This window comes from Stenella coeruleoalba, assembly GCF_951394435.1.
Source record: "Stenella coeruleoalba genome assembly, contig: scaffold_111, whole genome shotgun sequence".
Lineage (NCBI taxonomy): Eukaryota > Metazoa > Chordata > Mammalia > Artiodactyla > Delphinidae > Stenella > Stenella coeruleoalba.
Window position 1 is genome coordinate 894915 of NW_027645943.1, and position 24251 is coordinate 919165.

The 24251-nt window shown below is 44.0% G+C and overlaps 1 long non-coding RNA gene across 2 annotated transcripts in view; it reads left to right on the forward strand.

Moving 5' to 3' along the window:
- The window catches only part of LOC307181455, a 947438-nt gene that overhangs the window by 861932 nt on the left and 61255 nt on the right, over positions 1 to 24251 (forward strand). The window contains exon 9 of one of the 2 annotated variants that reach the window (XR_013826785.1): positions 19664 to 19749. The exons of the other annotated variant lie outside the window; for it this stretch is intronic. This is a non-coding gene — a long non-coding RNA (uncharacterized lncRNA). The remainder of the gene's footprint in view (positions 1 to 19663; positions 19750 to 24251) is intronic. 2 annotated transcript variants of the gene reach the window in all.

Sequence of the window (24251 nt, forward strand, 5' to 3'; positions counted from 1 at the left end):
CAGACACCTCCAGCTACTCTCTCATTGGTTCTCCCTATTCCTGTTCATCTACTGCAGAAATTGCAAACTGGGCCAAACAGGAGGTTAAAGGCGCTGACTCTCCAAGTGGGGAGAGTGTTAGTAAAGCGTCTGGAATGTTGCACCCGAGTACCAGGGGAGGAAAACTGAGACATATATGAACACGTCTCCCGATCACACGGTTGATCAAACTCTGGGTTCCACATGCATGTTTTAGCTGAAGGAAGAATACCTTAAACCTGGAGAGTTGAGACCCGTGTAATGGGTACCATGCAATATGACTTCAAAGGGTCTTCATTTGCTCACCGAACCTCTCCAGTCCTATCACTGCTGCGTTTATGCCCCTGTACACATGCTTGATTCTCTTTCGGAGACATAGCAATCCATAGGTTTTAGGATACTTACTAGTCAGGTACATCCTTAGGTGTTTAATATGCGGTGTTGAGTCCATTTCATTGAGCAAGGAGTAGCTCTTGTCTATTCCATATTTGGCTTAAGGAACTTTGTGCTCATTTCGATCTCTGGTTTTATGCAGCACCCCAACTCAACTTTCCCCTTAAGCAAGCATAAGTTGGTTTTCTAAATTTCAGACCCTGTTCTGTTCTGTAATTCAGTTCCTGTGTAGCCAAGTTTACATTCTGTGTATTACTGATATCTTATGATGTTTCTTTTTCTGTGTGACTTATTTCAGTTAGAATCATCGTACCTGAATCCACTCATTATGCTGCTACGGGCCTGATGACATAGATTTCATTGCTGAGTGATACTGCATTGTACGTAAATACCACAAGTTCTTTATCCATTTTTCACTTTCTGTGATATTGAACTTGTACGGTAAACGATGTTCTTGTAAACAGAGGCGTCCCAAACTTTGGGGTGGCTGTGTCTTTTTGATTTTAATTTCCCTAAGCTATAGGACCATAAGTGGAAGTGCCCTAGGCTCTGTTGCTTTGTTTTTTAGATGTTTCAGGAAACACCATACACTTCTCCCGAGTGTCTTTTGGCAATTTACATCCCGCCCAACAGCATAACAAGGCTCCCAATTCTCCATGGCCTGTCCTGCCTTTCTGGATTTTACACTTTTTTCAGATGGCCCTTTTGACCGGGGGGAAGTGAGACTTCATTGTAGTGCAGATTTTCTTTGCAAGTTTGCTTGGTTGGCCAAAAAGGGCGTATGCGTTTTTTCCTGAATATATTCAGGAAAAAACGCATACGCCCTTTTTGGCCAAGTGCATCATTGTGGACGTTCTGCCTCTTTTCCTATGCTTTCAATGCAATTCCAGTCTACCTCCTGAAATCGGTTTCCTGCAATTCTGCCCCGCTTTCAAGTCCTCTTGGCAGCCTTACTTCAGTCTATTTTTGGACGATAGCTGTCATTTATAACTCTGCAGGTTTGTGAATTACAGTGCCCCTGAGCTCCTTTCTTCAACTCGCTTTCTTGTGACCTGGCCGCAACACCGTAGGATGGCTTCAGGCCCTAATCTGGTTCCGGCACAGCACGCTGAGCCTTTGGTTAATTCCTCTTCCTGGTGGGAAATGAGAGTTAAATTTGCCCGTCCAGACACCTCCAGCTAGTCTCTCATTGGTTCTCACTATTCCTGTTCATTTTCCGCAGAAATTGCAAACTGGGCCAAACAGGAGGTTAAAGGGACTGACTCTCCAAGTCGGGAGAGTGTTAGTAAAGCGTCTGGAATGTTGCATCCGAGTACCAGGGTACGAAAACTGAGACATATTTGAACACGTCTCCCGATCACATGGTTGATCATACTATGGGTTCCACATGCATGTTTTAGCTGAAGGAAGAATACCTTAAACCTGGAGAGCTGAGACCCGTGTAAAGGGTACCATGCAATATGACTTCAAAGGGTCTTCATTTGCTCACCGAACCTCTCCAGTCCTATCACTGCTGCGTTTATGCCCCTGTACACATGCTTGATTCTCTTTCGGGGACATAGCAATCTATAGGTTTTAAGATACTTACAAGTGAGGTACATTCTTAGGCGTTTAATATGCGGTGTTGAGTCCATTTCGTTGAGCAAAGAGTAGCTCTTGTCTATTCCATATTTGGCTTAAGGAACTTTATCTGTGCTCATTTCAATCTCTGGTTTTATGCAGCCCCCCAACTCACCTTTCCCCTTAAGCAAGCATAAGTTGGTTTTCTAAATTTGAGACCCTGTTCTGTTCTGTAATTCAGTTCCTGTGTAGCCAAGTTTCCATTCCGTGTATTACTGATATCTTATGATGTTTCTTTTTCTGTGTGACTTATTTCAGTTAGAATCATCATACCTGAATCCACTCATTGTGCTGCTAAGGGCCTGATGACACAGATTTCATTGCTGAGTGATATTGCTTTGTAAGTAAATACCACAACTTCGTTATCCATTTTTCACTTTCTGTGATATTGAACTTGTACGGTAAACGAGGTTCTTGTAAACAGAGGCATCCCAAACTTTGGGGTGGCTGTGTCTTTTTTATTTTAATTTCCCTAAGCTATAGGACCATAAGTGGCAGTGCCCTAGGCTCTGTTGCTTTGTTTTTTAGATGTTTCAGGAAACACCATACACTTCTCCCGAGTGTCTGTTGGCAATTTACATCCCGCCCATCAGCATAACAAGGCTCCCAGTTCTCCATGGCCTGTCCTGCCTTTCTGGATTTTACACTTTTTTCAGATGGCCCTTTTGACCGGGGGGAAGTGAGACTTCATTGTAGTACAGATTTCCTTTGCAAGCTTGCTTGGTTTGCCAAAAAGGGCGTATGCGTTTTTTCCTGAATATATTCAGGAAAAAACGCATACGCCCTTTTTGGCCAAGTGCATCATTGTGGACGTTCTGCCTCTTTTCCTATGCTTTCAATGCAATTCCAGTCTACCTCCTGAAATCGGTTTCCTGCAATTCTGCCCCGCTTTCAAGTCCTCTTGGCAGCCTTACTTCAGTCTATTTTTGGACGATAGCTGTCATTTATAACTCTGCAGGTTTGTGAATTACAGTGCCCCTGAGCTCCTTTCTTCAACTCGCTTTCTTTTGAGCTGGCCGCAACACCGCAGGATGGCTTCAGGCCCTAATCTGGTTCTGGCACGGCACGCTGAACCTTTGGTTATTTCCTCCTCCTGGTGGGAAATGAGAGTTAAATTTGCCCGTCCAGACACCTCCAGCTAGCCTCTCATTGGTTCTCGCTATTCCTGTTCATCTTCCGCAGAAATTGCAAACTGTGCCAAACAGGAGGTTAAAGGCGCTGACTCTCCAAGTGGGGAGAGTGTTAGTAAAGCGTCTGGAATGTTGCACCCGAGTACCAGGGGAGGAAAACTGAGACATATTTGAACACGTCTCCCGATCACATGGTTGATCATACTCTGGGTTCCACATGCATGTTTTAGCTGAAGGAAGAATACCTAAAACCTGGGTAGTTGAAACCCGTGGAATGGGTACCATGCAATATGACTTCAAAGGGTCTTCATTTGCTCACCGAACCTCTCCAATCCTATCACTGCTGCGTTTATGCCCCTGTACACATGCTTGATTCTCTTTCGGAGACATAGCAATCCATAGGTTTTAAGATACTTACTAGTCAGGTACATTCTTAGGCGTTTAATATGCGGTGTTGAGTCCATTTCGTTGAGCAAGGAGTAGCTCTTGTCTATTCCATATTTGGCTTAAGGAACTTTATCTGTGCTCATTTCAATCTCTGGTTTTATGCAGCACCCCAACTCACCTTTCCCCTTAAGCAAGCATAAGTTGGTTTTCTAAATTTGAGACCCTGTTCTGTTCTGTAATTCAGTTCCTGTGTAGCCAAGTTTACATTCCGTGTATTACTGATATCTTATGATGTTTCTTTTTCTGTGTGACTTATTTCAGTTAGAATCATCATACCTGAATCCACTCATTGTGCTGCTAAGGGCCTGATGACACAGATTTCATTGCTGAGTGATATTGCTTTGTAAGTAAATACCACAACTTCTTTATCCATTTTTCCCTTTCTGCGATGTTGAACTTGTACTGTAAACGAGGTTCTTGTAAACAGAGCCGTTCCAAACTTTGGGGTGGCTGTGTCTTTTTGATTTTAAATTCCCTAAGCTATAGGACCATAAGTGGCAGTGCCCTAGGCTCTGTTGCTTTGTTTTTTAGATGTTTCAGGAAACACCATACACTTCTCCCGAGTGTCTTTTGGCAATTTACGTCCCGCCCATCAGCATAACAAGGCTCCCAGTTCTCCATGGCCTGTCCTGCCTTTCTGGATTTTACACTTTTTTCAGATGGCCCTTTTGACCAGGGGGAAGTGAGACTTCATTGTAGTGCAGATTTCCTTTGCAAGCTTGCTTGGTTGGCCAAAAAGGGCGTATGGGTTTTTTCCTGAATATATTCAGGAAAAAACGCATACGCCCTTTTTGGCCAAGTGCATCATTGTGGACGTTCTGCCTCTTTTCCTATGCTTTCAATGCAATTCCAGTCTACCTCCTGAAATCGGTTTCCTGCAATTCTGCCCCGCTTTCAAGTCCTCTTGGCAGCCTTACTTCAGTCTATTTTTGGACGATAGCTGTCATTTATAACTCTGCAGGTTTGTGAATTACAGTGCCCCTGAGCTCCTTTCTTCAACTCGCTTTCTTGTGACCTGGCCGCAACACCGCAGGATGGCTTCAGGCCCTAATCTGGTTCTGGCACGGCACGCTGAACCCTTGGTTATTTCTTCCTCCTGGTGGGAAATGAGAGTTAAATTTGCCCGTCCAGACACCTCCAGCTAGCCTCTCATTGGTTCTCGCTATTCCTGTTCATCTTCCGCAGAAATTGCAAACTGTGCCAAACAGGAGGTTATAGGCGCTGACTCTCCAAGTGGGGAGAGTGTTAGTAAAGCGTCTGGAATGTTGCACCCGAGTACCAGGGGAGGAAAACTGAGACATATTTGAACACGTCTCCCGATCACATGGTTGATCATACTCTGGGTTCCACATGCATGTTTTAGCTGAAGGAAGAATACCTAAAACCTGGGTAGTTGAAACCCATGGAATGGGTACCATGCAATATGACTTCAAAGGGTCTTCATTTGCTCACCGAACCTCTCCAATCCTATCACTGCTGCGTTTATGCCCCTGTACACATGCTTTATTCTCTTTCGGGGACATAGCAATCTATAGGTTTTAAGATACTTACAAGTCAGGTACATTCTTAGGCGTTTAATATGCGGTGTTGAGTCCATTTCGTTGAGCAAGGAGTAGCTCTTGTCTATTCCATATTTGGCTTAAGGAACTTTATCTGTGCTCATTTCAATCTCTGGTTTTATGCAGCACCCCAACTCACCTTTCCCCTTAAGCAAGCATAAGTTGTTTTTCTAAATTTGAGACCCTGTTCTGTTCTGTAATTCAGTTCCTGTGTAGCCAAGTTTCCATTCCGTGTATTACTGATATCTTATGATGTTTCTTTTTCTGTGTGACTTATTTCAGTTAGAATCATCATACCTGAATCCACTCATTGTGCTGCTAAGGGCCTGATGACACAGATTTCATTGCTGAGTGATATTGCTTTGTAAGTAAATACCACAACTTCTTTATCCATTTTTCCCTTTCTGCGATGTTGAACTTGTACTGTAAACGAGGTTCTTGTAAACAGAGCCGTTCCAAACATTGGGGTGGCTGTGTCTTTTTGATTTTAATTTCCCTAAGCTATAGGACCATAAGTGGAAGTGCCCTAGGCTCTGTTGCTTTGTTTTTTAGATGTTTCAGGAAACACCATACACTTCTCCCGAGTGGTTGTTGGCAATTTACATCCCGCCCATCAGCATAACAAGGCTCCCAGTTCTCCATGGCCTGTCCTGCCTTTCTGGATTTTACACTTTTTTCAGATGGCCCTTTTGACCGGGGGGAAGTGAGACTTCATTGTAGTGCAGATTTCCTTTGCAAGCTTGCTTGGTTGGCCAAAAAGGGCGTATGCGTTTTTTCCTGAATATATTCAGGAAAAAACGCATACGCCCTTTTTGGCCAAGTGCATCATTGTGGACGTTCTGCCTCTTTTCCTATGCTTTCAATGCAATTCCAGTCTACCTCCTGAAATCGGTTTCCTGCAATTCTGCCCCGCTTTCAAGTCCTCTTGGCAGCCTTACTTCAGTCTATTTTTGGACGATAGCTGTCATTTATAACTCTGCATGTTTGTGAATTACAGTGCCCCTGAGCTCCTTTCTTCAACTCGCTTTCTTGTGAGCTGGCCGCAACACCGCAGGATGGCTTCAGGCCCTAATCTGGTTCCGGCACGGCACACTGAGCCTTTGGTTATTTCCTCTTCCTGGTGGGAAATGAGAGTTAAATTTGCCCGTCCAGACACCTCCAGCTAGCCTCTCATTGGTTCTCGCTATTCCTGTTCATCTTCCGCAGAAATTGCAAACCGAGCCAAACAGGAGGTTAAAGGCGCTGACTCTCCAAGTGGGGAGAGTGTTAGTAAAGCGTCTGGAATGTTGCACCCGAGTACCAGGGGAGGAAAACTGAGACATATTTGAACACATCTCCCGTTCACATGGTTGATCATACTTGGGTTCCACATGCATGTTTTAGCTGAAGGAAGAATACCTTAAACCTGGAGAGTTGAGACCCGTGTAATGGGTACCATGCAATATGACTTCAAAGGGTCTTCATTTGCTCACCGAACCTCTCCAATCCTATCACTGCTGCGTTTATGCCCCTGTACACACGCTTGATTCTCTTTTGGAGACATAGCAATCCATAGGTTTTACGATACTTACTAGTCAGGTACATTCTTAGGCGTTTAATATGCGGTGTTGAGTCCATTTCGTTGAGCAAGGAGTAGCTCTTGTCTATTCCATATTTGACTTAAGGAACTTTATCTGTGCTCATTTCAATCTCTGGTTTTATGCAGCACCCCAACTCACCTTTACCCTTAAGCAAGCATAAGTTGGTTTTCTAAATTTGAGACCCTGTTCTGTTTTGGAATGCAGTTCCTGTGTAGCCAAGTTTACATTCCGTGTATTAGTGATAACTTATGATGTTTCTTTTTCTGTGTGACTTATTTCAGTTAGAATCATCGTACCTGAATCCACTCATTATGCTGCTACGGGCCTGATGACATAGATTTCATTGCTGAGTGATACTGCGTTGTAAGTAAATACCACAAGTTCTTTATCCATTTATCACTTTCTGCGATGTTGAACTTGTACTGTAAACGAGGTTCTTGTAAACAGAGGCGTCCCAAACATTTGGGTTGCTGTGTCTTTTTGATTTTAATTTCCCTAAGCTATAGGACCATAAGTGGAAGTGCCCTAGGCTCTGTTGCTTTGTTTTTTAGATGTTTCAGGAAACACCATACACTTCTCCCGAGTGGTTGTTGGCAATTTACATCCCACCCATCAGCATAACAAGGCTCCCAGTTCTCCATGGCCTGTCCTGCCTTTCTGGATTTTACACTTTTTTCAGATGGCCCTTTTGACCGGGGGGAAGTGAGACTTCATTGTAGTGCAGATTTCCTTTGCAAGCTTGCTTGGTTGGCCAAAAAGGGCATATGCGTTTTTTCCTGAATATATTCAGGAAAAAACGCATACGCCCTTATTGGCCAAGTGCATCATTGTGGACGTTCTGCCTCTTTTCCTATGCTTTCAATGCAATTCCAGTCTACCTCCTGAAATTGGTTTCCTGCAATTCTGCCCCGCTTTCAAGTCCTCTTGGCAGCCTTACTTCAGTCTATTTTTGGACGATAGCTGTCATTTATAACCCTGCAGGTTTGTGAATTACAGTGCCCCTGAGCTCCTTTCTTCAACTCGCTTTCTTGTGACCTGGCCGCAACACCGCAGGATGGCTTCAGGCCCTAATCTGGTTCCGGCACGGCATGCTGAGCCTTTGGTTATTTCCTCATCCTGGTGGGAAATGAGAGTTAAATTTGCCCGTCCAGACACCTCCAGCTAGCCTCTCATTGGTTCTCGCTATTCCTGTTCATCTTCCGCAGAAATTGCAAACTGGGCCAAACAGGAGGTTAAAGGCGCTGACTCTCCAAGTGGGGAGAGTGTTAGTAAAGCGTCTGGAATGTTGCACCCGAGTACCAGGGGAGGAAAACTGAGACATATTTGAACACGTCTCCCGATCACATGGTTGATCATACTCTGGGTTCCACATGCATGTTTTAGCTGAAGGAAGAATACCTAAAACCTGGGTAGTTGAAACCCATGGAATGGGTACCATGCAATATGACTTCAAAGGGTCTTCATTTGCTCACCGAACCTCTCCAATCCTATCACTGCTGCGTTTATGCCCCTGTACACATGCTTTATTCTCTTTCGGGGACATAGCAATCTATAGGTTTTAAGATACTTACAAGTCAGGTACATTCTTAGGCGTTTAATATGCGGTGTTGAGTCCATTTCGTTGAGCAAGGAGTAGCTCTTGTCTATTCCATATTTGGCTTAAGGAACTTTATCTGTGCTCATTTCAATCTCTGGTTTTATGCAGCACCCCAACTCACCTTTCCCCTTAAGCAAGCATAAGTTGTTTTTCTAAATTTGAGACCCTGTTCTGTTCTGTAATTCAGTTCCTGTGTAGCCAAGTTTCCATTCCGTGTATTACTGATATCTTATGATGTTTCTTTTTCTGTGTGACTTATTTCAGTTAGAATCATCATACCTGAATCCACTCATTGTGCTGCTAAGGGCCTGATGACACAGATTTCATTGCTGAGTGATATTGCTTTGTAAGTAAATACCACAACTTCTTTATCCATTTTTCCCTTTCTGCGATGTTGAACTTGTACTGTAAACGAGGTTCTTGTAAACAGAGCCGTTCCAAACATTGGGGTGGCTGTGTCTTTTTGATTTTAATTTCCCTAAGCTATAGGACCATAAGTGGAAGTGCCCTAGGCTCTGTTGCTTTGTTTTTTAGATGTTTCAGGAAACACCATACACTTCTCCCAAGTGGTTGTTGGCAATTTACATCCCGCCCATCAGCATAACAAGGCTCCCAGTTCTCCATGGCCTGTCCTGCCTTTCTGGATTTTACACTTTTTTCAGATGGCCCTTTTGACCGGGGGGAAGTGAGACTTCATTGTAGTGCAGATTTCCTTTGCAAGCTTGCTTGGTTGGCCAAAAAGGGCGTATGCGTTTTTTCCTGAATATATTCAGGAAAAAACGCATACGCCCTTTTTGGCCAAGTGCATCATTGTGGACGTTCTGCCTCTTTTCCTATGCTTTCAATGCAATTCCAGTCTACCTCCTGAAATCGGTTTCCTGCAATTCTGCCCCGCTTTCAAGTCCTCTTGGCAGCCTTACTTCAGTCTATTTTTGGACGATAGCTGTCATTTATAACTCTGCATGTTTGTGAATTACAGTGCCCCTGAGCTCCTTTCTTCAACTCGCTTTCTTGTGAGCTGGCCGCAACACCGCAGGATGGCTTCAGGCCCTAATCTGGTTCCGGCACGGCACACTGAGCCTTTGGTTATTTCCTCTTCCTGGTGGGAAATGAGAGTTAAATTTGCCCGTCCAGACACCTCCAGCTAGCCTCTCATTGGTTCTCGCTATTCCTGTTCATCTTCCGCAGAAATTGCAAACCGAGCCAAACAGGAGGTTAAAGGCGCTGACTCTCCAAGTGGGGAGAGTGTTAGTAAAGCGTCTGGAATGTTGCACCCGAGTACCAGGGGAGGAAAACTGAGACATATTTGAACACGTCTCCCGTTCACATGGTTGATCATACTTGGGTTCCACATGCATGTTTTAGCTGAAGGAAGAATACCTTAAACCTGGAGAGTTGAGACCCGTGTAATGGGTACCATGCAATATGACTTCAAAGGGTCTTCATTTGCTCACCGAACCTCTCCAATCCTATCACTGCTGCGTTTATGCCCCTGTACACACGCTTGATTCTCTTTTGGAGACATAGCAATCCATAGGTTTTACGATACTTACTAGTCAGGTACATTCTTAGGCGTTTAATATGCGGTGTTGAGTCCATTTCGTTGAGCAAGGAGTAGCTCTTGTCTATTCCATATTTGACTTAAGGAACTTTATCTGTGCTCATTTCAATCTCTGGTTTTATGCAGCACCCCAACTCACCTTTACCCTTAAGCAAGCATAAGTTGGTTTTCTAAATTTGAGACCCTGTTCTGTTTTGGAATGCAGTTCCTGTGTAGCCAAGTTTACATTCCGTGTATTAGTGATAACTTATGATGTTTCTTTTTCTGTGTGACTTATTTCAGTTAGAATCATCGTACCTGAATCCACTCATTATGCTGCTACGGGCCTGATGACATAGATTTCATTGCTGAGTGATACTGCGTTGTAAGTAAATACCACAAGTTCTTTATCCATTTTTCACTTTCTGCGATGTTGAACTTGTACTGTAAACGAGGTTCTTGTAAACAGAGGCGTCCCAAACATTTGGGTTGCTGTGTCTTTTTGATTTTAATTTCCCTAAGCTATAGGACCATAAGTGGAAGTGCCCTAGGCTCTGTTGCTTTGTTTTTTAGATGTTTCAGGAAACACCATACACTTCTCCCGAGTGGTTGTTGGCAATTTACATCCCACCCATCAGCATAACAAGGCTCCCAGTTCTCCATGGCCTGTCCTGCCTTTCTGGATTTTACACTTTTTTCAGATGGCCCTTTTGACCGGGGGGAAGTGAGACTTCATTGTAGTGCAGATTTCCTTTGCAAGCTTGCTTGGTTGGCCAAAAAGGGCATATGCGTTTTTTCCTGAATATATTCAGGAAAAAACGCATACGCCCTTATTGGCCAAGTGCATCATTGTGGACGTTCTGCCTCTTTTCCTATGCTTTCAATGCAATTCCAGTCTACCTCCTGAAATTGGTTTCCTGCAATTCTGCCCCGCTTTCAAGTCCTCTTGGCAGCCTTACTTCAGTCTATTTTTGGACGATAGCTGTCATTTATAACCCTGCAGGTTTGTGAATTACAGTGCCCCTGAGCTCCTTTCTTCAACTCGCTTTCTTGTGACCTGGCCGCAACACCGCAGGATGGCTTCAGGCCCTAATCTGGTTCCGGCACGGCATGCTGAGCCTTTGGTTATTTCCTCATCCTGGTGGGAAATGAGAGTTAAATTTGCCCGTCCAGACACCTCCAGCTAGCCTCTCATTGGTTCTCGCTATTCCTGTTCATCTTCCGCAGAAATTGCAAACTGGGCCAAACAGGAGGTTAAAGGCGCTGACTCTCCAAGTGGGGAGAGTGTTAGTAAAGCGTCTGGAATGTTGCACCCGAGTACCAGGGGAGGAAAACTGAGACATATTTGAACACGTCTCCCGTTCACACGGTTGATCATACTCTGGGTTCCACATGCATGTTTTAGCTGAAGGAAGAATACTTTAAACCTGCAGAGTTGAGACCCGTGGAATGGGTCCCATGCAATATGACTTCAAAGGGTCTTCATTTGCTCACCGAACCTCTCCAATCCTATCACTGCTGCGTTTATGCCCCTGTACACACGCTTGATTCTCTTTTGGAGACATAGCAATCCATAGGTTTTACGATACATACTAGTCAGGTACATTCTTAGGCGTTTAATATGGGGTGTTGGGTCCATTTCGTTGAGCAAGGAGTAGCTCTTGTCTATTCCATATTTGGCTTAAGGAACTTTATCTGTGCTCATTTCAATCTCTGGTTTTATGCAGCACCCCAACTCACCTTTCCCCTTAAGCAAGCATAAGTTGGTTTTCTAAATTTGAGACCCTGTTCTGTTTTGGAATGCAGTTCCTGTGTAGCCAAGTTTACATTCCGTGTATTACTGATATCTTATGATGTTTCTTTTTCTGTGTGACTTATTTCAGTTAGAATCATCATACCTGAATCCACTCATTGTGCTGCTAAGGGCCTGATGACACAGATTTCATTGCTGAGTGATATTGCTTTGTAAGTAAATACCACAACTTCTTTATCCATTTTTCCCTTTCTGCGATGTTGAACTTGTACTGTAAACGAGGTTCTTGTAAACAGAGCCGTTCCAAACATTGGGGTGGCTGTGTCTTTTTGATTTTAATTTCCCTAAGCTATAGGACCATAAGTGGAAGTGCCCTAGGCTCTGTTGCTTTGTTTTTTAGATGTTTCAGGAAACACCATACACTTCTCCCGAGTGGTTGTTGGCAATTTACATCCCGCCCATCAGCATAACAAGGCTCCCAGTTCTCCATGGCCTGTCCTGCCTTTCTGGATTTTACACTTTTTTCAGATGGCCCTTTTGACCGGGGGGAAGTGAGACTTCATTGTAGTGCAGATTTCCTTTGCAAGCTTGCTTGGTTGGCCAAAAAGGGCGTATGCGTTTTTTCCTGAATATATTCAGGAAAAAACGCATACGCCCTTTTTGGCCAAGTGCATCATTGTGGACGTTCTGCCTCTTTTCCTATGCTTTCAATGCAATTCCAGTCTACCTCCTGAAATCGGTTTCCTGCAATTCTGCCCCGCTTTCAAGTCCTCTTGGCAGCCTTACTTCAGTCTATTTTTGGACGATAGCTGTCATTTATAACTCTGCATGTTTGTGAATTACAGTGCCCCTGAGCTCCTTTCTTCAACTCGCTTTCTTGTGAGCTGGCCGCAACACCGCAGGATGGCTTCAGGCCCTAATCTGGTTCCGGCACGGCACACTGAGCCTTTGGTTATTTCCTCTTCCTGGTGGGAAATGAGAGTTAAATTTGCCCGTCCAGACACCTCCAGCTAGCCTCTCATTGGTTCTCGCTATTCCTGTTCATCTTCCGCAGAAATTGCAAACCGAGCCAAACAGGAGGTTAAAGGCGCTGACTCTCCAAGTGGGGAGAGTGTTAGTAAAGCGTCTGGAATGTTGCACCCGAGTACCAGGGGAGGAAAACTGAGACATATTTGAACACGTCTCCCGTTCACATGGTTGATCATACTTGGGTTCCACATGCATGTTTTAGCTGAAGGAAGAATACCTTAAACCTGGAGAGTTGAGACCCGTGTAATGGGTACCATGCAATATGACTTCAAAGGGTCTTCATTTGCTCACCGAACCTCTCCAATCCTATCACTGCTGCGTTTATGCCCCTGTACACACGCTTGATTCTCTTTTGGAGACATAGCAATCCATAGGTTTTACGATACTTACTAGTCAGGTACATTCTTAGGCGTTTAATATGCGGTGTTGAGTCCATTTCGTTGAGCAAGGAGTAGCTCTTGTCTATTCCATATTTGACTTAAGGAACTTTATCTGTGCTCATTTCAATCTCTGGTTTTATGCAGCACCCCAACTCACCTTTACCCTTAAGCAAGCATAAGTTGGTTTTCTAAATTTGAGACCCTGTTCTGTTTTGGAATGCAGTTCCTGTGTAGCCAAGTTTACATTCCGTGTATTAGTGATAACTTATGATGTTTCTTTTTCTGTGTGACTTATTTCAGTTAGAATCATCGTACCTGAATCCACTCATTATGCTGCTACGGGCCTGATGACATAGATTTCATTGCTGAGTGATACTGCGTTGTAAGTAAATACCACAAGTTCTTTATCCATTTTTCACTTTCTGCGATGTTGAACTTGTACTGTAAACGAGGTTCTTGTAAACAGAGGCGTCCCAAACATTTGGGTTGCTGTGTCTTTTTGATTTTAATTTCCCTAAGCTATAGGACCATAAGTGGAAGTGCCCTAGGCTCTGTTGCTTTGTTTTTTAGATGTTTCAGGAAACACCATACACTTCTCCCGAGTGGTTGTTGGCAATTTACATCCCGCCCATCAGCATAACAAGGCTCCCAGTTCTCCATGGCCTGTCCTGCCTTTCTGGATTTTACACTTTTTTCAGATGGCCCTTTTGACCGGGGGGAAGTGAGACTTCATTGTAGTGCAGATTTCCTTTGCAAGCTTGCTTGGTTGGCCAAGAAGGGCGTATGCGTTTTTTCCTGAATATATTCAGGAAAAAACGCATACGCCCTTTTTGGCCAAGTGCATCATGTGGACGTTCTGCCTCTTTTCTTATGCTTTCAGTGCAATTCCAGTCTACCTCCTGAAATCGGTTTCCTGCAATTCTGCCCCGCTTTCAAGTCCTCTTGGCAGCCTTACTTCAGTCTATTTTTGGACGATAGCTGTCATTTATAACTCTGCAGGTTTGTGAATTACAGTGCCCCTGAGCTCCTTTCTTCAACTTGCTTTCTTGTGCCTGGCCGCAACACCGCATGATGTCTTCAGGCCCTAATCTGGTTCTGGCACGGCACGCTGAGCCTTTGGTTAATTCCTCTTCCTGGTGGGAAATGAGAGTTAAATTTGCCCATCCAGACACCTCCAGCTAGTCTCTCATTGATTCTCGCTATTCCTGTTCATCTTCCGCAGAAATTGCAAACTGGGCCAAACAGGAGGTTAAAGGGACTGACTCTCCAAGTGTGGAGAGTGTTAGTAAGGGTCTGGAATGTTGCACCCGAGTACCAGGGTACGAGAACTGAGACATATTTGAACACGTCTCCCGATCACATGGTTGATCATACTCTAGGTTCCACATTCATGATTTAGCTGAAGGAAGAATACCTTAAACGTGGGTAGTTGAAACCCGTTTAATGGGTACCATGCAATATGACTTCAAAGGGTCTTCATTTGCTCACCGAACCTCTCCAATCCTATCACTGCTGCGTTTATGCCCCTGTACACACGCTTGATTCTCTTTTGGAGACATAGCAATCCATAGGTTTTAAGATACTTACTAGTCAGGTACATTCTTAGGCGTTTAATATGCGGTGTTGAGTCCATTTCGTTGAGCAAGGAGTAGCTCTTGTCTATTCCATATTTGACTTAAGGAACTTTATCTGTGCTCATTTCAATCTCTGGTTTTATGCAGCACCCCAACTCACCTTTACCCTTAAGCAAGCATAAGTTGGTTTTCTAAATTTGAGACCCTGTTCTGTTTTGGAATGCAGTTCCTGTGTAGCCAAGTTTACATTCCGTGTATTAGTGATAACTTATGATGTTTCTTTTTCTGTGTGACTTATTTCAGTTAGAATCATCGTACCTGAATCCACTCATTATGCTGCTACGGGCCTGATGACATAGATTTCATTGCTGAGTGATACTGCGTTGTAAGTAAATACCACAAGTTCTTTATCCATTTATCACTTTCTGCGATGTTGAACTTGTACTGTAAACGAGGTTCTTGTAAACAGAGGCGTCCCAAACATTTGGGTTGCTGTGTCTTTTTGATTTTAATTTCCCTAAGCTATAGGACCATAAGTGGAAGTGCCCTAGGCTCTGTTGCTTTGTTTTTTAGATGTTTCAGGAAACACCATACACTTCTCCCGAGTGGTTGTTGGCAATTTACATCCCACCCATCAGCATAACAAGGCTCCCAGTTCTCCATGGCCTGTCCTGCCTTTCTGGATTTTACACTTTTTTCAGATGGCCCTTTTGACCGGGGGGAAGTGAGACTTCATTGTAGTGCAGATTTCCTTTGCAAGCTTGCTTGGTTGGCCAAAAAGGGCATATGCGTTTTTTCCTGAATATATTCAGGAAAAAACGCATACGCCCTTATTGGCCAAGTGCATCATTGTGGACGTTCTGCCTCTTTTCCTATGCTTTCAATGCAATTCCAGTCTACCTCCTGAAATTGGTTTCCTGCAATTCTGCCCCGCTTTCAAGTCCTCTTGGCAGCCTTACTTCAGTCTATTTTTGGACGATAGCTGTCATTTATAACCCTGCAGGTTTGTGAATTACAGTGCCCCTGAGCTCCTTTCTTCAACTCGCTTTCTTGTGACCTGGCCGCAACACCGCAGGATGGCTTCAGGCCCTAATCTGGTTCCGGCACGGCATGCTGAGCCTTTGGTTATTTCCTCATCCTGGTGGGAAATGAGAGTTAAATTTGCCCGTCCAGACACCTCCAGCTAGCCTCTCATTGGTTCTCGCTATTCCTGTTCATCTTCCGCAGAAATTGCAAACTGGGCCAAACAGGAGGTTAAAGGCGCTGACTCTCCAAGTGGGGAGAGTGTTAGTAAAGCGTCTGGAATGTTGCACCCGAGTACCAGGGGAGGAAAACTGAGACATATTTGAACACGTCTCCCGATCACATGGTTGATCATACTCTGGGTTCCACATGCATGTTTTAGCTGAAGGAAGAATACCTAAAACCTGGGTAGTTGAAACCCATGGAATGGGTACCATGCAATATGACTTCAAAGGGTCTTCATTTGCTCACCGAACCTCTCCAATCCTATCACTGCTGCGTTTATGCCCCTGTACACATGCTTTATTCTCTTTCGGGGACATAGCAATCTATAGGTTTTAAGATACTTACAAGTCAGGTACATTCTTAGGCGTTTAATATGCGGTGTTGAGTCCATTTCGTTGAGCAAGGAGTAGCTCTTGTCTATTCCATATTTGGCTTAAGGAACTTTATCTGTGCTCATTTCAATCTCTGGTTTTATGCAGCACCCCAACTCACCTTTCCCCTTAAGCAAGCATAAGTTGTTTTTCTAAATTTGAGACCCTGTTCTGTTCTGTAATTCAGTTCCTGTGTAGCCAAGTTTCCATTCCGTGTATTACTGATATCTTATGATGTTTCTTTTTCTGTGTGACTTATTTCAGTTAGAATCATCATACCTGAATCCACTCATTGTGCTGCTAAGGGCCTGATGACACAGATTTCATTGCTGAGTGATATTGCTTTGTAAGTAAATACCACAACTTCTTTATCCATTTTTCCCTTTCTGCGATGTTGAACTTGTACTGTAAACGAGGTTCTTGTAAACAGAGCCGTTCCAAACATTGGGGTGGCTGTGTCTTTTTGATTTTAATTTCCCTAAGCTATAGGACCATAAGTGGAAGTGCCCTAGGCTCTGTTGCTTTGTTTTTTAGATGTTTCAGGAAACACCATACACTTCTCCCAAGTGGTTGTTGGCAATTTACATCCCGCCCATCAGCATAACAAGGCTCCCAGTTCTCCATGGCCTGTCCTGCCTTTCTGGATTTTACACTTTTTTCAGATGGCCCTTTTGACCGGGGGGAAGTGAGACTTCATTGTAGTGCAGATTTCCTTTGCAAGCTTGCTTGGTTGGCCAAAAAGGGCGTATGCGTTTTTTCCTGAATATATTCAGGAAAAAACGCATACGCCCTTTTTGGCCAAGTGCATCATTGTGGACGTTCTGCCTCTTTTCCTATGCTTTCAATGCAATTCCAGTCTACCTCCTGAAATCGGTTTCCTGCAATTCTGCCCCGCTTTCAAGTCCTCTTGGCAGCCTTACTTCAGTCTATTTTTGGACGATAGCTGTCATTTATAACTCTGCATGTTTGTGAATTACAGTGCCCCTGAGCTCCTTTCTTCAACTCGCTTTCTTGTGAGCTGGCCGCAACACCGCAGGATGGCTTCAGGCCCTAATCTGGTTCCGGCACGGCACACTGAGCCTTTGGTTATTTCCTCTTCCTGGTGGGAAATGAGAGTTAAATTTGCCCGTCCAGACACCTCCAGCTAGCCTCTCATTGGTTCTCGCTATTCCTGTTCATCTTCCGCAGAAATTGCAAACCGAGCCAAACAGGAGGTTAAAGGCGCTGACTCTCCAAGTGGGGAGAGTGTTAGTAAAGCGTCTGGAATGTTGCACCCGAGTACCAGGGGAGGAAAACTGAGACATATTTGAACACGTCTCCCGTTCACATGGTTGATCATACTTGGGTTCCACATGCATGTTTTAGCTGAAGGAAGAATACCTTAAACCTGGAGAGTTGAGACCCGTGTAATGGGTACCATGCAATATGACTTCAAAGGGTCTTCATTTGCTCACCGAACCTCTCCAATCCTATCACTGCTGCGTTTATGCCCCTGTACACACGCTTGATTCTCTTTTGGAGACATAGCAATCCATAGGTTTTACGATACTTACTAGTCAGGTACATTCTTAGGCGTTTAATATGCGGTGTTGAGTCCATTTCGTTGAGCAAGGAGTAGCTCTTGTCTATTCCATATTTGACTTAAGGAACTTTATCTGTGCTCATTTCAATCTCTGGTTTTATGCAGCACCCCAACTCACCTTTACCCTTAAGCAAGCATAAGTTGGTTTTCTAAATTTGAGACCCTGTTCTGTTTTGGAATGCAGTTCCTGTGTAGCCAAGTTTACATTCCGTGTATTAGTGATAACTTATGATGTTTCTTTTTCTGTGTGACTTATTTCAGTTAGAATCATCGTACCTGAATCCACTCATTATGCTGCTACGGGCCTGATGACATAGATTTCATTGCTGAGTGATACTGCGTTGTAAGTAAATACCACAAGTTCTTTATCCATTTTTCACTTTCTGCGATGTTGAACTTGTACTGTAAACGAGGTTCTTGTAAACAGAGGCGTCCCAAACATTTGGGTTGCTGTGTCTTTTTGATTTTAATTTCCCTAAGCTATAGGACCATAAGTGGAAGTGCCCTAGGCTCTGTTGCTTTGTTTTTTAGATGTTTCAGGAAACACCATACACTTCTCCCGAGTGGTTGTTGGCAATTTACATCCCGCCCATCAGCATAACAAGGCTCCCAGTTCTCCATGGCCTGTCCTGCCTTTCTGGATTTTACACTTTTTTCAGATGGCCCTTTTGACCGGGGGGAAGTGAGACTTCATTGTAGTGCAGATTTCCTTTGCAAGCTTGCTTGGTTGGCCAAGAAGGGCGTATGCGTTTTTTCCTGAATATATTCAGGAAAAAACGCATACGCCCTTTTTGGCCAAGTGCATCATGTGGACGTTCTGCCTCTTTTCTTATGCTTTCAGTGCAATTCCAGTCTACCTCCTGAAATCGGTTTCCTGCAATTCTGCCCCGCTTTCAAGTCCTCTTGGCAGCCTTACTTCAGTCTATTTTTGGACGATAGCTGTCATTTATAACTCTGCAGGTTTGTGAATTACAGTGCCCCTGAGCTCCTTTCTTCAACTTGCTTTCTTGTGCCTGGCCGCAACACCGCATGATGTCTTCAGGCCCTAATCTGGTTCTGGCACGGCACGCTGAGCCTTTGGTTAATTCCTCTTCCTGGTGGGAAATGAGAGTTAAATTTGCCCATCCAGACACCTCCAGCTAGTCTCTCATTGATTCTCGCTATTCCTGTTCATCTTCCGCAGAAATTGCAAACTGGGCCAAACAGGAGGTTAAAGGGACTGACTCTCCAAGTGTGGAGAGTGTTAGTAAGGGTCTGGAATGTTGCACCCGAGTACCAGGGTACGAGAACTGAGACATATTTGAACACGTCTCCCGATCACATGGTTGATCATACTCTAGGTTCCACATTCATGATTTAGCTGAAGGAAGAATACCTTAAACGTGGGTAGTTGAAACCCGTTTAATGGGTACCATGCAATATGACTTCAAAGGGTCTTCATTTGCTCACCGAACCTCTCCAATCCTATCACTGCTGCGTTTATGCCCCTGTACACACGCTTGATTCTCTTTTGGAGACATAGCAATCCATAGGTTTTAAGATACTTACTAGTCAGGTACATTCTTAGGCGTTTAATATGCGGTGTTGAGTCTATTTCGTTGAGCAAGGAGTAGCTCTTGTCTATTCCATATTTGGCTTAAGGAACTTTATCTGTGCTCATTTCAATCTCTGGTTTTATGCAGCAACCCAACTCACCTTTCCCCTTAAGCAAGCATAAGTTGGTTTTCTAAATTTGAGACCCTGTTCTGTTTTGGAATGCAGTTCCTGTGTAGCCAAGTTTACATTCCATGTATTAGTGATATCTTATGATGTTTCTTTTTCTGTGTGACTTATTTCAGTTAGAATCATCGTACCTGAATCCACTCATTATGCTGCTAAGGGCCTGATGACATAGATTTCATTGCTGAGTTATACTGCATTGTACGTAAGTACCTCAAGTTCTTTATCCATTTTTCTCTTTCTGTGATATTGAACTTGTACGGTAAACGAGGTTCTTGTAAACGGAGGTGTCCCAAACTTTGGGGTGGCTGTGTCATTTTGATTTTAATTTCCCTAAGCTATAGGACCATAAGTGGAAGTGCCCTAGGCTCTGTTGCTTTGTTTTTTAGATGTTTCAGGAAACACCATACACTTCTCCCGAGTGTTTGTTGGCAATTTACATCCCGCCCATCAGCATAACAAGGCTCCCAGTTCTCCATGGCCTGTCCTGCCTTTCTGGATTTTACACTTTTTTCAGATGGCCCTTTTGACCGGGGGGAAGTGAGACTTCATTGTAGTGCAGATTTCCTTTGCAAGTTTGCTTGGTTGGCCAAAAAGTGCGTATGCTTTTTTTCCTGAATATATTCAGGAAAAAACGCATACGCCCTTTTTGTCCAAGTCCATCACTGTGGACGTTCTGCCTCTTTCCTATGCTTTCAATGCAATTCCAGTCTACCTCCTGAAATCGGTTTCGTGCAATTCTGCCCCGCTTTCAAGTCCTCTTGGCAGCCTTACTTCAGTGTATTTTTGGACGATAGCTGTCATTTATAACTCTACAGGTTTGTGAATTACAGTGACCCTGAGCTCCTTTCTTCAACTCGCTTTCTTTTGAGCTGGCCGCAACACCGCAGGATGGCTTCAGGCCCTAATCTGGTTCCGGCACGGCACGCTGAGCCTTTGGTTATTTCCTCTTCCTGGTGGGAAATGAGAGTTAAATTTGCCCGTCCAGAAACCTCCAGCTAGTCTATCATTGGTTCTCCCTATTCCTGTTCATCTTCCGCAGAAATAGCAAACTGGGCCAAACAGGAGGTTAAAGGCACTGACTCTCCATGTGGGGAGAGTGTTCGTTAAGCGTCTGGAATGTTGCACACGAGTACCAGGGGACCAAAAGTGAGACATATTTGAACATGTCTCCCGATCACACAGTTGATCATACTCCGGGTTCCACATGCATATTTTAGCTGAAGGAAGAATACCTTAAACCTGGAGAGTTGAGACCCGTGGAATGGGTAACATGCAATATGACTTCAAAGGGTCTTCATTTGCTCACCGAACCTCTCCAATCCTATCACTGCTGTGTTTATGCCCCGGTACATACGCTTGATTCTCTTTCGGAGACATAGCAATCCATAGGTTTTAAGATACTTACTAGTCAGGTACATTCTTAGGCATTTAATATGGGGTGTGGGGTCCATTTCGTTGAGCAAGGAGTAGCTCTTGTCTATACCATATTTGGCTTAAGGAACGTTATCTGTGCTCATTTGAATCTCTGGTTTTATTCAGCACCCCAACTCACCTTTACCCTTAAGCAAGAATAAGTTGGTTTTCTAAATTTGAGACCCTGTTCTGTTTTGGAATTCAGTTCCTGTGTAGCCAAGTTTACATTCCGTGTATTAGTGATATCTTATGATGTTTCTTTTTCTGTGTGACTTATTTCAGTTAGAATCATCGTACCTGAATCCACTCATTATGCTGCTACGGGCCTGATGACATAGATTTCATTGCTGAGTGATACTGCATTGTACGTAAGTACCACAAGTTCTTTATCCATTTTTCACTTTCTGTGATATTGAACTTGTACGGTAAACGAGGTTCTTGTAAACAGAGGCGTCCCAAACTTTGGGGTGGCTGTGTAATTTTGATTTTAATTTCCCTAATCTATAGGACCATAAGTGGAAGTGCCCTAGGCTCTGTTGCTTTGTTTTTTAGATGTTTCAGGAGACACCATACAGTTCTCCCTAGTGTCTGTTGGCAATTTACATCCCGCCCATCAGCATAACAAGGCTCCCAGTTCTCCATGTCCTGTCCTGCCTTTCTGGATTTTACACTTTTTTCAGATGGCCCTTTTGACCGGGGGGAAGTGAGACTTCATTGTAGTGCAGATTTCCTTTGCAAGCTTGCTTGGTTGGCCAAATAGGGCGTATGCGTTTTTTCCTGAATATATTCAGGAAAAAACGCATACGCCCTTTTTGGCCAAGTGCATCATTGTGGACGTTCTGCCTCTTTTCCTATGCTTTCAATGCAATTCCAGTCTACCTCCTGAAATCGGTTTCCTGCAATTCTGCCCCGCTTTCAAGTCCTCTTGGCAGCCTTACTTCAGTCTATTTTTGGACGATAGCTGTCATTTATAACTGCAGGTTTGTGAATTACAGTGCCCCTGAACTCCTTTCTTCAACTCGCTTTCTTTTGAGCTGGCCGCAACACCGCAGGATGGCTTCAGGCCCTAATCTGGTTCCGGCACGGCACGCTGAGCCTTTGGTTATTTCCTCTTCCTGGTGGGAAATGAGAGTTAAATTTGCCCGTCCAGACACCTCCAGCTACTCTCTCATTGGTTCTCCCTATTCCTGTTCATCTACTGCAGAAATTGCAAACTGGGCCAAACAGGAGGTTAAAGGCGCTGACTCTCCAAGTGGGGAGAGTGTTAGTAAAGCGTCTGGAATGTTGCACCCGAGTACCAGGGGAGGAAAACTGAGACATATTTGAACACGTCTCCCGATCACACGGTTGATCATACTCTGGGTTCCACATGCATGTTTTAGCTGAAGGAAGAATACCTTAAACCTGGAGAGTTGAGACCCGTGTAATGGGTACCATGCAATATGACTTCAAAGGGTCTTCATTTGCTCACCGAACCTCTCCAGTCCTATCACTGCTGCGTTTATGCCCCTGTACACATGCTTGATTCTCTTTCAGAGACATAGCAATCCATAGGTTTTAAGATACTTACTAGTCAGGTACATCCTTAGGCGTTTAATATGCGGTGTTGAGTCCATTTCATTGAGCAAGGAGTAGCTCTTGTCTATTCCATATTTGGCTTAAGGAACTTTGTGCTCATTTCGATCTCTGGTTTTATGCAGCACCCCAACTCAACTTTCCCCTTAAGCAAGCATAAGTTGGTTTTCTAAATTTCAGACCCTGTTCTGTTCTGTAATTCAGTTCCTGTGTAGCCAAGTTTACATTCTGTGTATTACTGATATCTTATGATGTTTCTTTTTCTGTGTGACTTATTTCAGTTAGAATCATCGTACCTGAATCCACTCGTTATGCTGCTACGGGCCTGATGACATAGATTTCATTGCTGAGTGATACTGCATTGTACGTAAATACCACAAGTTCTTTATCCATTTTTCACTTTCTGTGATATTGAACTTGTACGGTAAACGATGTTCTTGTAAACAGAGGCGTCCCAAACTTTGGGGTGGCTGTGTCTTTTTGATTTTAATTTCCCTAAGCTATAGGACCATAAGTGGAAGTGCCCTAGGCTCTGTTGCTTTGTTTTTTAGATGTTTCAGGAAACACCATACACTTCTCCCGAGTGTCTTTTGGCAATTTACATCCCGCTCAACAGCATAACAAGGCTCCCAATTCTCCATGGCCTGTCCTGCCTTTCTGGATTTTACACTTTTTTCAGATGGCCCTTTTGACCGGGGGGAAGTGAGACTTCATTGTAGTGCAGATTTCCTTTGCAAGCTTGCTTGGTTGGCCAAAAAGGGCGTATGCGTTTTTTCCTGAATATATTCAGGAAAAAACGCATACGCCCTTTTTGGCCAAGTGCATCATTGTGGACGTTCTGCCTCTTTTCCTATGCTTTCAATGCAATTCCAGTCTACCTCCTGAAATTGGTTTCCTGCAATTCTGCCCCGCTTTCAAGTCCTCTTGGCAGCCTTACTTCAGTCTATTTTTGGACGATAGCTGTCATTTATAACCCTGCAGGTTTGTGAATTACAGTGCCCCTGAGCTCCTTTCTTCAACTCGCTTTCTTGTGACCTGGCCGCAACACCGCAGGATGGCTTCAGGCCCTAATCTGGTTCCGGCACGGCATGCTGAGCCTTTGGTTATTTCCTCATCCTGGTGGGAAATGAGAGTTAAATTTGCCCGTCCAGACACCTCCAGCTAGCCTCTCATTGGTTCTCGCTATTCCTGTTCATCTTCCGCAGAAATTGCAAACTGGGCCAAACAGGAGGTTAAAGGCGCTGACTCTCCAAGTGGGGAGAGTGTTAGTAAAGCGTCTGGAATGTTGCACCCGAGTACCAGGGGAGGAAAACTGAGACATATTTGAACACGTCTCCCGTTCACACGGTTGATCATACTCTGTGTTCCACATGCATGTTTTAGCTGAAGGAAGAATACTTTAAACCTGCAGAGTTGAGACCCGTGGAATGGGTCCCATGCAATATGACTTCAAAGGGTCTTCATTTGCTCACCGAACCTCTCCAATCCTATCACTGCTGCGTTTATGCCCCTGTACACACGCTTGATTCTCTTTTGGAGACATAGCAATCCATAGGTTTTATGATACTTACTAGTCAGGTACATTCTTAGGCGTTTAATATGCGGTGTTGGGTCCATTTCGTTGAGCAAGGAGTAGCTCTTGTCTATTCCATATTTGGCTTAAGGAACTTTATCTGTGCTCATTTCAATCTCTGGTTTTATGCAGCACCCCAACTCACCT